Source organism: Monodon monoceros, unplaced genomic scaffold (assembly GCF_005190385.1).
Source record: "Monodon monoceros isolate NGI ecotype Baffin Bay Population unplaced genomic scaffold, NGI_Narwhal_1 Super_Scaffold_21, whole genome shotgun sequence".
Classification (NCBI taxonomy): Eukaryota; Metazoa; Chordata; class Mammalia; order Artiodactyla; family Monodontidae; genus Monodon; species Monodon monoceros.
Genome location: NW_021703778.1, coordinates 106,154,550 through 106,166,576, shown reverse-complemented (window position 1 = coordinate 106,166,576; position 12,027 = coordinate 106,154,550). Strand labels below are relative to the sequence as shown.

The 12,027-nt window shown below is 34.8% G+C and overlaps 1 protein-coding gene across 3 annotated transcripts in view; it reads left to right on the top strand.

The window, feature by feature from the left end:
- The window catches only part of PRKD1 (protein kinase D1), a 345,202-nt gene that overhangs the window by 196,498 nt on the left and 136,677 nt on the right, over positions 1 to 12,027 (top strand). The window lies entirely within an intron of this gene.

Sequence of the window (12,027 nt, the reverse complement as noted above, 5' to 3'; positions counted from 1 at the left end):
TTATTTCATTTGAAAATTTTATGCACATGTTGCATTCTGCTACATTGTATTTCTCTTAATTTTTTTATTGAAGTACAGTTGATTTTCAATGTTATGTTACCTTCAGGTGTACAGCAAAGTGATTCAGTTATACATACATATTTATACATACATATATATCTATTTTTTTCAGATTCTTTTCCATTTTAGGTTATTATGAAATATTGAGTATAGTTCCCTGTGCTATATAGTAGGTCCTTGTTGGTTATCTATTTTATATATAGTAAAGTGTATATATTAATCCCAAACTCCAGGATTAACATAATTTTGAATAACTAATTTTTCTTCCCCATGTTGTTCTTTAAGAAAAAAAATGATAACATTACTGATAGTGATATAAGGACATATAGCATTTATGATGTGTTAGGCACTGTTTTAACTGCTTTACATATATTCATTCAGAAATGTGCACATTTCTTTTGTGGCATATATCCTCATAACTTCAATTTGATAAATAGTGGACTTCTAATAAAAGACTTCAGTTTAAACCGCAGAGCTGCCATTTGTTTCTTATATAGTGTATCGCAAGTCACCTCATTCCCCAGAGTCTTTATCTATCACCTGTCAAATAGCAATAACAGTATCTCCAAGATAGGGTTGGGTTATAGATTTCATGAGAATAAATAGAACGCCTTTACAAGATGCCTGGCAAATGTGAAGTTCTCAACTTTCATGCCCCACCTCCACCCCACTGGACTACACTTTACTTGAAACAGGAACCGTTTATTTTGGTATTGAATCCTCAGGACCTAACATATGACATGTAATCAATATCTGTTGGTTCAGTGAATGAATGAATACTTAGGTAAACAAAATGAACAAACCAACAAATGAACAGTTAAATAGGTGCTCTGTATATGATGTTGAAAATTGCTGTTCTTTTGTAGGAATTGAATTTCAGTGCTTACTGTTGACTCTCCTTGGCCTAGTCTGTTAGTAAGATTAATATTATTATCATCTGACTAATCCTTTTTTTTCTGTTTTTTTGCTATCTTCTACATATCCTTAAAAACTATTTTTTGGAAATTATTTATTTTTAGAAATTTAGTTTGCTTTCAAAACATTGCAATGTCTTTGACAACATTTCTCATGTACAATGAGACCTAATTCATAAAATACCAATTGTTTTCCTATCTTAATTCTTACAACTCCTTGATTGTGCTCATCACCGTGACCAAGTGACCTCATCTGCCACCGAAGTACGTCCGTTCATTCTTGCTTGAGTTAGCTTTCCCACCCATTGTTCTTTTCTTTCAAATATCCTTGCTTTCTTTCTAAAACATGTTTAGTAATCACTTCTTTTTGATGCGCTCCCCCTCAATAGTAATCTCACTTTCCTTCATCAACTTGCCATCATTTCTTCATCTGGAGCCTCAGGGTTTCCTACCTGGCATTACAGCTCAGAGAGGTGACCTTGGAGCTGGCCTCGGGCTCTGACCTTTCTATTTCAGCATTTGGAAGGAGTAAGGAGTGATATTCTGAGATGCTGGCTAACCTTTCCGGCCGCTCCCCCTCTTCTTTTCCCTCCTCACATTGGAGCTCTGTAGCTTTGTCCGTCCAGCAGAACAGCTGTCAGTGCCTAAGGGTCAGCTGGCAAAAGATCTATAGGAGAAGCTGCGTCACCCGCTCCAAACTGGAGTCTAAATCTCTATAGAGATCTCTGTCCGTGTACGTACTGTGGTTTTCAGAGAAGGACATATCAAGCCCCTCTGCTCTCTCAGAATTAGCCTAAGGTCTAGTTCTTAACCATCTGACAAGTGAATATCTAGCCAGAAATCATACTTTTTCCATCTCTTCTCTTTTAGTCTACTACTTCTGTAATTGAGGACAGTACTGTAAGTCATCCAGATAAACAGGAAAAGAACACATGGGTAATGAAAACCACACAGAGGGGGATTTTTCTCTTTATGTTCCGGTCTCTGTATAACCCCAAATTCCTTATAATTCTTCTTAGGGTGGACACTCAATGTCTCACATATATAAATCTTACAATGTTAGCATCTTAATGATACAACAAGAGCTCAGAGGACTTGCATATTCAGAATCCTTCTAGGAAACATAGTAAGATGTTCTTGTTCTTTTTGCCTTTTTACATTAATTTTGTCTTTATAATTGGTTTATAAAGCACACAAAAAAATGTCATTAATGTATCTTATTTATCAGATTTGACTCAGAATTATTTGGAGCTTATTTCTAAAAATCACACTCCAACTCAAAAATGAAGATTTTGACACATCAGAGATACTGAAATAGATGAGTTACAGAATCTGACCATAATATAAAAAATATTTTAAGCAATAATAGTATCATATAAATAGGTATTGCCTTGTCTCAATTCTATACAGAGGTAATACAGATTTTTTTCGAGTCAGAAACTTTGAACAAATGGTTAGTTTTCTGCCGAGTTAAATAACATGAAATTCTTGTGCTGTAGACTCAAACTAGAAAATAAAAGTGTTTGGGTTTTTATTTTGTCCATCTATTGTGAAAATATGAAATTGTATTCATGAGAATAGGTTGAGGGCTATGCAGTCCAACCATGCCTCTGGCTGTGCCCTGTCCGGTGTGGTAGCCACTATGTGTGGCAATTTAAATTTCAATTAACTAGAATTAATGTAAAATTAAAATTTAACTCCTTAATCACATGACTGCATTTCAAGTGTTTAATAGGCACATTGGCTAATAGCTGCCATATTGATATAGAACATTTTGACCATCAAAAGAATTCTATTGGACAGAACAGCTAGATAAATGAAATTTTACTCCTAAAACTCTGGAATACATTCTTTACACACACACACACACACACGCACACTTCAAAAATGCTTTTAACTGAAATGTTCTTTGATATGACATACTGAGAGATGTTATAAATAACACAACTGAAAATTTTGGTAGCATGTTTACTACTGAAATCTCATGGGAGTCCTTGTCTACTATATCATCTACTATATCACCCTTTCTTATTGGATAAATTCCTCAGACTTTAGTACCCAAAACAGCTCTATTTTATGAATAATATTACTCTTAGGACATTTAATTTTCCTTCTTGCTTTGGCCTTGACCTCTCAAATCTGAATTCGTGGGCCACCTTTAATAATGATGCAAGTCAGTATTACATTGCTTTCACTATACTAATCCTTTGTATTTGGCATGATATTCACTTTCCCCAGGGCTTCTTGATTTCTTTATCTCATTTCACTGTGTGCTACACAGAATACCCTAGTAGTTAAAAGCACAGATTCTGGAGCGAAACTGCCTGAGTCCAATTCCCAGCAGCCCATTTATTAGCTGTGTGGCGTTGGGAAAGCTGTTTTGTATTTGGGTGCCTTCAGACTAAGGCTTAACTATGATAATAATGTAAAGTATCTAACACATTATGTAAGACATCCAGATCTTGTAAAATCATCCTAGAAAGGAAGGAGACAGGGAAAGTAGATAGTAGAAAAGAAATAGGTCAGGAAGGATAATACAGCATGATGGTATAGTGTATAGACTATTTGTACAGTATATGAATGGGTTCATTTCTTTGTTTTATCTCACATTTTTCCAAGGTATATTTATAATGGTTTACAAAAACATACAAAATATAATAAAATATCAGGGGTTAACAATGGATCTTGTGCAAGTTAGAAAAGACATTCAGTTAAGTACGTAAATTCTAAAATCTTTATTTAAAAAGTTATATAACCTTAGCCTCATACTTCATAAGGTGCCTTGAATCAGAGAAAAACCTGCTTTTGAAGGCCAAACAGTGCCCAGCTGTTTGTTCTCTGGAAAATCATGTCTCTGGGTTTGCAGGAAATTTACATAGTAGCATTCTGAATGCAATTTTTAAAATGTATTAAACAAGATTGATCAATGAAGATTAATATTGATCAAGATTGTCTCATGATCTTACATGGATTATTTTTCACTATGATGACAGGACATACTGAAATGCTTCTTGACTTCTTCCAAGATAATCCCCTTAGTAGTAGGAGAAATCATAATATATACTTTGTTTCCATATTCCTTCCTCCCCCCTCCCCCATCTCTCTTTCTGTCTCTCAACACACACACACACACACACACACACACACACGCACGCACACACACGAGAGCCCAGAGGAGGAAAGGAAGGAAGGAAAGGTAGAATTGTATGTACCATCAAAATCCGTGAAATAAAGTCATTGAAGCCTGCCTGTGTTGACAAAGGCCAGTTGGAGAATGGCTACTGAATGGCTATCTGAAGACTTCGTAGACTTGAATTATTTTTGCTTGAGGTAAAGGATTGGGCTTGACTTGAAAAGCTGCCAAATATCCCTTTTTGATGTTCCATGATTGGTAGCACATAGCACTTCAATTCAGTAACTCAGCCGTGCTACCATCTGCCCAGCACTCTCATTTTGCTGGTTGGCATGTCGTTTATTTGCTTTTAACATGCCACCCATATAAAAATCCCTCGTAATCTGCCAAAATTAGAAATGCAGCTGTTTTAAGTCTTAAACGGCAATAGACTATTCATTTTGCCAGTATGGAGGAATAAAATAGAAAGATGTATTTGAAAAGAGCAATACTATACCAGAATGTATTTGTACCTCCACTTCTAAGAATTTTTAAGACATCTATATACTGTTACCAGTGTTGACTTCAAGAAGAAGTCTACACACAAATATACCAAGTACCTCTTTTCCTACATATACTTTAATACAAGAATTGGGATTTGAGTCAAACTCTGAATTCATTTTTTTTTCATGTTATGAAGCAATTTCAGCATTTTGATTTCTAGAAAATGAAAAATTTCTAGCTAACTCTGGGTCTCATTCTATTTTTATTTTCCCCAGGAGTTTTTTGAGGTTCTGATCATTATAACTTGTTAATCCTGAGAACGTGATAATGTAGAGCTGTGTGGAGAATTCTCAATGAGAACAAGCAGTTGGTCCTCTGTTTAAAAAAAAAAAAAAAGAGAAAAAAAAATTTTCCCCACATAGTAATCCTGTGATGCTGAAAAAAACAAAATTAAAACAAATACTACCCCTTGTTTCACAATGTTACCCACAATCAGATTATTTAGGAATGATGGACATGAGGAAACAATAAAGATCTGGTATGGATCACTCTATCCAGAAGCATCTTTCCTCACAGTGACTAGACATAACCATTCTGAAACTCAAGTTGGATAGTTTGAAATTGTTCTGCTCCAGCCTTTACACTTTGACGTTCATATCGGTAAAGGTCTAAGTTGAATCCATTTGGTTACATGTTATGTTGCCCCCACATGAGACCTTACACCGTGTGAGTTTTGAACGCTTAAAAAAAAAATTATGTATATTTTTGAAAATGACCTGTAAAAAATTACCTCCTGTGTAATCAGGGCATGAAAAGCAACAACAGAGCAAGACACAAGTTTGCTAAAATGAATGTATTGATATGCATTTATCTTATGTATCCAACAATATTAATAATACTAAAGAACAGGGACAATATGTTACAGTTCTTCAAAAATATGTGTAACAATTAGCTCAGTGCCAGACATATAGTAGTCACTCTGTAACTACTTGTTCACGATATACTTAGCTTGGCAACTTAAGCCTTCATAAATGGATCTCAATTTGAAGGGAAAAATTTAATTTTGGTTTTAAGGAGTTAAAATGTTTGGGTAATTCCAAAGTTAAAAGACACACTAGACCTTATGACATGTTGTTAATAACGATTATTTTGAAAATTTTAATGAAAAATATTTCTTTAATTCTATAGCCTTAATATACTACCTTTTCCCCGAGAACAAATGTGTAATGTTTATATATCCAGCCAGATAGATTCATCTTGTCCTTCAAGCTTAACAGCAACCTCAGTATTATCTCATGTGTAAATCTCCACTCTTGCTGGTTTTATGCTTTCAAAACATTTAGTGCTGAGCAGAGGTCTTGGTTTGCTATCGCTAATGACTGAAATCTATTTTTGGTCTCCTGGAATACTTAACATGCAGAACAAGTGAGACAAGCACAAATGCATCTTTCCCACTTTGAAATCAGACTGGCCTCCTTAGATGATACCACCCTAGCAAGTGAATCAGTAGTCAAGCATGATAGATTTTTAACTAAACTTTTTATTTTTTGAATAGTTACAGAATTACAGAAAAGTTGCAAAGACAGTACAGAAAGTTCACCTCACTCAGATTTACTTTCCTCCAATGTTATCACCTTACATTGTCATGGTACATTTATCAAAACTAAGAAATCAACATTGGTCAAGGATTTGAACTTAGCAGTGTTTTCCCATTAATGTCCTGTTTCTGCTCCAGGACCCAATCCGGAGTATCGCATTGCATTTAGTTGTTAACGTTTCTTCCAGTTTCCTCTGGTCTGCCTCAGTTTCTCAGACTTTCCTTGTTTTTCATGACCTTGGTGGTTTTGAGATTTATCTCTTCTCCATTTATTTATTCAAAACCCGATTTTAGGTGTTTATTCTTTTACTACATTTGATAACACAAGTTCTAATGTCACTTGTTACAGTAATATCTTTGAGTTCAGCTTTTTTTATTAAATGTATAAAGAGGATACACACACATATATATGTATAGTTCAAAGAGATAATTCTGAACACCAGTGAATACCAGTATAACCAACCATGATGGTTAATTTTATATGTCAGTTTGAATGGGCCACGGGTGCCCATATATTTGGTTAAACATTATTCTGGGTGTGTCAGTGAGGTTGTTTCTGGATGAGGTTAAAATTTGAATCAATAGACTAAGTAAAGCCAGTTGCTCTCCCCAGGGTTGGTGGACCCCATCTAGTCCCTCATAAGCCTGATTAGAACAAAAAGGCAGGGCAAGGGAGGACAGTCTGCCTGACTGCGTTTGAGCCGGGACATTGGTCTACTTCTGCGTTTAGACTGGGATTAGAACTAAATCACTGGCTCCCCAGTTTGCTGCTTGCTGATCCTGGGACTTGTTAGCCTCCATAATTGTGTGAGCCAGTGCTCTTTCTCTATTGATAGACATAGAGATAGAGATAATCTTCATCCTGTTGATTCTTTTTCTCTGGAAAGAACTCTGTTTATTATACCAACCATCCCACTGAAGAATTAAAGAAATACCATAAACCTGAAAACCCTTTGTGGGCCTCTTCCCTGACTCGATCCCTTTCTACACTCCTGAAATTTAAGTTAAATCATCTCCTTGCATTTATTGTATTATGTGATGATATTTTACAACTTATAAATTGGAATTCTTCTGAGATGGTTAAGTAGCTATGGTTCTTAGTCAGCAAAAGCTATAAAATAATTTTCTTTACACTTTGAGTTTGACTTTTCCCTTTTATTTAGGGGGATAAAAGGCATCTCTACCTTAATGCTTTAGTAGTAAAGATGATGAATCAAACCCTGTGTACTGAATAAACTAACTCTTATGGAGTTTCTTTACTCCATAACTGATCTGTTTCTGAAGCAGGTACTAATCAATGGGTAAGGATCCTCTTATCTTTAGATCTGAAATTACCATAAAAAAAGAAACTTTGCTTAAGGACAACTTTTTCAAGTATTGCAGTGCAAATTGAAGAAACTTGACACATTAATACTACAGTAAAAGTTAAGTTGCATAAAAATATGTCTTGGTATAAATATATAAATGTTTACTATCTTGCTGTAGAAGGAGTGATTGTAGCTTTATCTCAATTTAAATACCTAGAGTTTTTTTTATAAAATAAATATTATAGCATAAAGATGCTTGGTGTCTTTACCTTACCGTGACTAATAGGTAAGGAAAAAATACTAAAATCTCTTATTTGACATCATGGCCACCGTATAAATTTTGAAATAAATTTTTTTAAAAATTCAAATATTTATGCACTTATAACAGTAGTCATACAATCACTAAAACAAAGTCTAGCAGGGTTTAAACCCTAATAGTTATCTCAATTCTCTAAATCATTTAAGTTTGCCCACCAAAGACTGCAAAATAATCCTAATTATACATTTTAATGTCATCCTTTAAATACTTAATCCCCTAAAGTCTCCTCTTTTCTGGGATGTGTTTTATTTTTTCACTTTGCAGGTACAATTTACTTCTTTACGCTTTACTCCCACTGCCTAGAACAGAGCCTGACAACTAGTAAACACAATACATATCAGTTGAATGAATGAATGAATGAATGATAAATTGGCAAGTTCTGTGATATTACCTTTCACTAAATATCTGCCTCTCTTACTGTTTTCTAGTTCAGATCACCATACTTGCCCACCTGCATCATTGGAATAGTTTCCTAATTGGCTTCCTTGCCTCTAGTCTTGTCCCTTCTCATTCATTCTCTTCCATCATGCAACGCTAGTAAATTCTAAAGCCTAAACTGGATCATGCCATTCCTCTGTATAATACCCTTCAATAGTACAAGGATAAATCCTACATGCTTTAGGAAACGGTGATTTGCCTTCTGCTTATTTCTCCAGCCACATGGCCCCCTATTCCACTCCGTACCCTACCCAACTCTAGAATATGGACGTATGGAACTTCTTTCATTTCTTCCAATGTTTATAATATCCTGTTTTACTTCCAGTGCCCTTTATACCTATTAGTCTTACAACCTGTGCTATTCATATGCACCTCCATCCTCTTTTGACTTGCCTGGCCAACTTCTATTCATCTTTTATGACTGGGTATATGTATCCTCCAGGAAGTCTTACCTGAAACACCAGGTTTGGGTCAGGAAGCTCTTCCTACCAGGTGCTCCTTTCACTAACACTATGTTTGTAACAACATGTTTATTGGTTTCTTTTTTTCTTTTTTTTTTTTTTTGCGGTATGCGGGCCTCTCACTGTTGTGGCCTCTCCCGTTGCGGAGCACAGGCTCCGGACGCGCAGGCTCAGCGGCCATGGCTCACGGGCCCAGCCGCTCTGCGGCATGTGGGATCCTCCCAGACTGGGGCACGAACCCACGTCCCCTGCATCGGCAGGCGGACTCTCAACCACTGCGCCACCAGGGAAGCCCATGTTTATTGGTTTTAAAGTAAATGATACCCAGTGAGTAAAAGGGTCATGGTTATCTAATATGCAAATATAATAGTAATATTATAGGACATTGGTAAAGATTATATGAGATACTACTGTCAACTTCTTACATGTTTTAACTTTTCTTCTGATTATTATCATCTTCAGTGCCTTGTGCACCATATGGCAATAAATGTTCACTAAGTAATTATCCTTAAATATATTAAAATTCCACACTTATTATCATCATGGGCACTTAAATCAGATTTGGATTTAAATATGATACAGATGATAATCAGTTTAGAACATGATCATTAGTACTTGTCAACCCAAAGAGAAATTTTTCAAATGAATGTTTATGTGGGTTTTTAAAATTCATAACTTGAATAGCATCTAACAACAGTATTCCTAAAAAGCACGCATCAGTGAACAAGAATAAAGAACATATGGAATTAGTCTCCATTGAAGTTAAAAAGCTTAAAAAGAAGTGGGGAAACCAAATTAAAAACGGGCAAAAAATTTGACTAGAAATTTCTCCATAGGGGTTACATAAATGACCAATAAGCACATGAAAATATGCTCAACATCATCAGTCTTTAGGGAAATGCAAATCAAAAGCATGTGAGGTACCACTTCATACCTACTAGAATGGCTGTAATCAAATAGGCAAAACAAGTTTTGGCAAAAATATAGAAAAATTGGAACCTTCATATATTGCTGATGGAAATGTAAAATGATGTGGCTGCTTTGGAAAAGAGTTTAGCAGTTCCTCAGAATTTCTCAGCAATTCTGCTCCTAGGTATATACCCATGAGAAAACACATTCATGCAAAATCTTGAACACAAATATTCATAGCAGCATTATTCATTGTAACCAAACAATAGGAAAAAAAGTTTTCATTAACCAATGAATGGATAAATAAAACATGGTATATCCATTCAATAAAAATTAATGAAGTTCTGATACATGCTACATCATGAATGAACCTTGAAAACATTATCCTAAATGAAAGAAACCAGAGGCAAGTCTGGCATGGTGTATGATTCCATTTATACGAAATGTCCAGAATAGGCACAATTTTAGAGAGAGAAAGTAGATGAAAAATAAAAGAAAAAATAAAAATAAGAGAATTTGGCTTTTCTGTTCACCTAGAGGATAAAGGTTTGGTGAAGGGAGGATAAGGAAGATATTAGTGTATAAAAAATACCATGGAGGTTTTTCATACACAATTTCAATTGCCCTAAGGGCTTTCAATTGCTTACAATCTGTAGAATATAAGGATTAAAGAGTCAAGAAGTTGAAAATAAGCTTTATTTCTGGGAACCTACTTAATGAAGGATCATTATTCAAATTATCCCTTCTGAGGATAGCCTGTCAATATAATTCAAAGGATTTGGCTATAGCACCTTGCAGTTCTGAAGTACAATATGCTTTGATTCTTTTGCAGCAGAGATTTTCCATTCTTGCCAATGCAAAGCTCTCTCATCTTCTTAACTTATACATGTTTATGCAGTGATACGATATTCTTGATAGAACAATACAACATCTTTAGCTTTGACAGGACAAAAATTGCATGGACTGAATTGTGTGTTAGTCTGTGCATGCGTGTGTGTGTGTGTGTGTGTGTGTACAATAATTAGTTGGTACTCTATTTCCAGTGGTGTTTAACAGGTATTTATTTTTTTCTTTTTCACTGTGTCTTTGTTTTACATATTACAAGCTCACAGATTTTTATATGTTCATTTCAGTTAAGAGCACTGGAAACACCCCCAAAATCCAATGGAGTATGATGATTCACATGTAGCACTCTGCATGATCTGCATACCAAAACAGTGGCCACATAATTTACTTGCCATACTTGATGTAGTGGGGGGCTTCACAGAGGTGAAGTAGATTTCTTGAAGGATGAAAGGCAGAAAGTAAAAAGGAGACATTAGCTTTAGTCCACAATCTGGTAGATTTAGTCATAAATGTTATCATCATTTTTATATGGAAGGTGATGGGAGACTTCTGGATTTAAATGGGATAGCTCCACGAGCTGAGGATCAGTAAATGGAGACGAGGTAGCTAAAGAGAAAGCACAGACAAAGGATGATCAAAAACCCATGGGAAAAAATCAGGGATTGGCTACATGGCAAAAAAAAAAAACTTAATAAATTCCTCAAAGTAGAAACCATCCAAGCTATGTTCCTTAACCTCAGTGCAATAAGATAAAATAAAAATCTAAAGGACAAACAAAATCTATCAACTTGGAAATTTTAGAAGATTGTACTAGAAATGCAAGTTAAAGAAAAAAAGCAAGCAATGAAATGATAGACTATTTGGAAATGACTGGTAGAGAACACTGTACATCATGTACTTTTAGGATATTGCCAGTACGGTCTTAAGAAGAAAATAAATATTCTTAAATTCATTTATTAGAATACAAGAATGTTTAGAAATAATGAATTCATCATTCCACTCAAGAGCATGTAAAGGGAACAAGAAAATAAGGGAATTGTAAAATGTTAAAGAGGATACTATGCATTATTCTTACTAATACATTTGAAAATCTAAATGGGGTTTATTCTAGGAGTGAAGGACTGCACACTTTCTAGAGATTTATTGATATAATTTCTTACATTAATAGATTAAAAGAGAATAAATGATATAATCAGCTCAACAGGTACTAGAAAAGCTTTGCATCCATTTATGCAATAAATCTAGCAAGTTAGGAATAAAGGTAAACTTCCTTAACTTTATAATGCATATTTTAAGAAACCTGTATCAAGCATCTCATGTAACAGTAGAGTGAGAAAGAATCATTCTCATAAAAATCTGAAATAAAACACAGTAGACTGGTCTAATGCCATCATTATTAAATATTGTACAAGAGGTCTTTGCTAACGACATATGTAAAACAAATTGTATATAAGTATTGAAAAGAAAACCAACTATTATTTTTTAAAACAATTTGATTCTCTAATAGTTAAATCTAAGGAATTTAACTGAAAAGCTCTTAGAGTGATTAGAGGGTTTAGA